The sequence below is a fragment of the Solanum pennellii genome, chromosome 4 (assembly GCF_001406875.1).
Source record: "Solanum pennellii chromosome 4, SPENNV200".
NCBI lineage: Eukaryota > Viridiplantae > Streptophyta > Magnoliopsida > Solanales > Solanaceae > Solanum > Solanum pennellii.
Window position 1 is genome coordinate 16,778,821 of NC_028640.1, and position 4,135 is coordinate 16,782,955.

The 4,135-nt window shown below is 31.4% G+C and overlaps 1 pseudogene; it reads left to right on the forward strand.

The window, feature by feature from the left end:
* Nucleotides 1-1,153: 1,153 nt before the first annotated feature.
* On the forward strand, nt 1,154-3,812 carry LOC107016544 (annotated as a pseudogene).
* Nucleotides 3,813-4,135: the final 323 nt, after the last annotated feature.

Sequence of the window (4,135 nt, forward strand, 5' to 3'; positions counted from 1 at the left end):
ACAATTTATAGGCAGACATCTTTATGTTCTCTTAATTTGATTTATTTTTATTTTTTATTTATTATTTTGACTTTTCAAATGTGTGATTATCTTTTGTTTGCTGTTTGTGCTACTATTTTTGGTGATTTTTAAATTTCAATTCTATCAGTTCTAGTATAAAATATTGTCATGTCCATGCTCTAATTTGATTTGAGGGTGATTTAGTATTCCTAGTTGCCTACCTTATAATTAATACGGAAAATGGCCTAAAATACCCTTAAAGTATTAAAATGGTACACAATTATCCCATCCACCTATTAGCCCTCAAATACCCTTCACATCCATCTTTGGGTCCAAATTTACCCCTTCATTAACGGATCAAAATTAAAAAAAATTAAATTATAATTTTTAATTACGTGGCACTCAACCATTGGTTGTAATTTAATTATTTAAAATAATTTAAAACCCACCCATTACCCACCCATTTTAACTAAACCCGCCCCACTTACCCAATTTAAAAAAAAACCCATCTAACTAAAAAACCCTAAAACCTTATTCCTCCAATTTTCACAAACCCACGCTACTTCATTGTCTTCTTCTTCTTCTTCATCTTGCAACTTGAAGAAAATTCGTTCACAATCTCGACTTGAACTCAAGTAAGAACTTTTGTGCACTTCGAAATTTCAGTTAGGATTTAGGTTTTAATCGATGTTACTTGTTTTGTGAATCGATTTCTATTTATGTTAATATTTCGTGTATTCTGTGCTTTTTTGACAATTACTTATGGTGATACTACAATTTTGTTTAGTGTTGTCTATTTATGTTATTGTTGTGTGTTACTATGTTGATTTTGAGTAGGATTTTTTTATTGTTGTCTCAAGTTTGTTCTTTTCTGCCTTTACTCGTCGTTTCTCCCTTTATTTCATAATACTTTTGAATTTGTGTTAGTCAGATATGCCTTTACTATTGTTAGGTATGAAATATTTTATCAAATGGTCCATTTTTTAGATTTTAGGTATTATATTATATATTTTTGCGTATGTAAAGTTTTACTTTGAAGCATGTGGTCCCTATTCTTTTACTCTTGGTAGATTCCTCTGTTTTTTTAAATATTTTATTGTTGTCTAATATGGCCCCTTTTTTTTTTTTGTCTATAATGTCCTTTTCTTGAAGAATGGTTGACAAGGTGGACCTATTATTCTATTATGGGGGCAAGTGGGTACTGACACCTAATGTTATTTACATTAAAAAATGGCAAAAGGGTCTGATATACCCCTCAACTTTGTCATTTAGAGCTGATATACCCCTTGTTATGAAAGTGACTCATATATACCCCTACTTGTAAACAAATGGCTCACATATACCCTTTTCCTCTAACGGAAATGAAAAAACAATAAATTTTCAATCTAAATTTTTATGATTTTTTTCTAAAAAATATAATCCCATATGAGTAAATTTAATCCTCGTCAAACATATTTTTTTTTACTTTTTTTTGTTTCAATGACTAATTTAAAATTATTATTTTGATAATCAAATTTATTTATGTTTCACTAATATTCTTGTAAAACTTATTGTAGATGACCAAATTTTATTTTTCGAATACAAAATTAAATTAAAATATACACAAAAAATTAGTTTAATTTTTTTCTTTAAACAAAGGAATGAAAGAAAAAAATAAAATAAGAATAAGAAACTCAAATAATTATAATAAAAGAAGTCAAAAAATAATTTATGTATGAAAAAAATTAAAATATACCTTGAACTTTTATCGAAGAACCATATATACCACTAAATAATTTTTTTAAAAAAATTATAAGTAATAAATATAAATTTAAGACTAATTATTTAAAATTCCGTTAAATGAAGGGTATATGTGAGACATTTTTTAACGGCAGGGGTATATGTGAGCCGTTTGTATAACGGTAAGGGTATATATGAGCCACTTTTATTTGAGGGGTTTATCAGCTCCAAATGACAAAGTTGAGGGGTATATCAGACCCTTTTCCCTTAAAAAATTCACTCATGTTTGGAAGGATATGATCCAGATTTATTGTCATATATAGACATATGTGAAGAGTTCCATGAAAAGTTAGGTTTTAGTAAGGTCCAACAACTTCTACTCAAAGGACCTTCTGGGAGGTATTATTTGATTGAGGGGGATTCTGGCATAAGAACAATACAGACAGCACTGTCTATCAACTTGAATTATTTGCTGTAGATGAGGGGGATGATGTTGTTCCAACTATTGACATCAGCCACAATGATGAACCATACCTAGTCACAGTAGATGTTGCTACTGAAGGTGAATCAAGTGAGGAAGAAGATGATGAAAATGAACCTAATCTAGTCACAGTGAATGAACCTAATCTAGTCACAGTGAATGCTGGAATAGATGTTGCAACTGAAGGTGAATCAAGTGAGGAAGAAAATGATGAAAATGAGCCTTATCCAAGTGACTACAATAGTGAAGAATTGGAATCCTTTAGGTTGGAAAAGAAAAGAGAAATTAATGATCAACTTGACAACTTTAAAGAGTTGGAAAAAGGTATGAGTTTTAAGAACCTTGATGAAGCTAAAAGGGTTGTAAGTTACTACTCAATTGCTAGGAAGGTTGCCCTTAGAGTTGACAAGAGTGACTCTGTTAGAGTTAGATATAAATGTATTGTTGGTTGTCCTTTTGTGTGTCTTATTTCTGAAGTTAAGAAAGGGCAAGGATTTGAAATTAAGACTTTGCAAACAAAACATACATGTCCAGAAGCATTCAAGAATAGAAGAGCTACTCAACAAGCTCTAGCACACTACTTTAAGAATGGGGTCCAAAATGATCCTAACTGCAAAGTGACTGAAATGAGAAAGATTGTAGATGATAACTTTAAGCTTTATATTAGTTATTCAAAAATGAAGAGGGTTAAAAGACTTGTACTGGAAAAACTAGATGGTAGCTATGTTGATGATTTCAATAAATTGGAGGGTTATGCTCAAGAGTTAAGGGACAGTAATCCTGGTAATGATGTAATTATAAACATATCCAAAGAGGCTTTATTGGAACATGGACAAAGAAAATTTTTGAGAATGTATATTTGTATTCAGGCTTTGAAAAGTGGTTGGAGAGCTGGTTTGAGACCATTTATAGGGTTAGATGGCACCTTTTTAAGAGGCAAGTTCAAGGGAATTTTATTGGTCGCACTTGGTCAAGATTCAATGAAGCATTTCTATCTACTTGCTTGGGGAGTAGTGGATAGAGAAACTATTAGAACATGGAAATGGTTCATTGAGTTGCTGAGGAACTCATTGGGGTTGGCAGATGGTGAAGGATTGACACTAATGTCTGATATGCAAAAGGTAATTTTGCAAGTGTTTGACAGTTTTTTATTTATAGTTATTGTATACACTTGAATTTTTTTAAGCTATTCTATTCTATTTTTTTCTTATTGTTACAGGGCTTGATTGGTGCTGTTAGTGCTTTTCTTCCAAAAGCAAAACATAGATGGTGTGCAAAACACATAGAAGCCAATTGGTCTAAGTCTTGGAGTGGTGTACAAATGAAGAAGATGTTTTGGTGGTCTGCTTGGAGTACATATGGAGAGGAATTTGAAGACCAATTAAAGTCCATGGGTTCTGTGTCTAAAAAAGCAGTCGAAGATCTTTTATGGTATCCACCACAACATTGGTACAGGGCCTTTTTTGACACTGTATGCAAAAACTACTCCTATGATAATAATTTTACTGAGTCTTTCAACAAATGGATTTTGGAAGCAAGGGCAAAACCAATAATCAAGATGCTGGAAGACATTAGAATTAAGGTATTGCCGCTATTTTATATAACTATATGATAACATCTATTAATGTTTAATATGATAGTAATATGTAGGTGTACATGTATAAATTATATATGTCATGTACATGTTATATATTTCATTGTTATCTATAGGTTATGAAAAGGTTGAAAAAACTTGAACAAGAGGGTAAGAAGTGGACGGAAGAGTATAGTCCATATTCTATGGATCTGTATCATGATTTCAGAATATTTGTTGAAGGTTGTCAAGTTGTTGCTAATGGAGACTTAGGATATGAGGTGGTTGAGGGTATAGATAGACATGTTGTGAATCTTGCTAGAAAGAAGTGTACTTGTAGGACATGGGATTTGACAGGAATA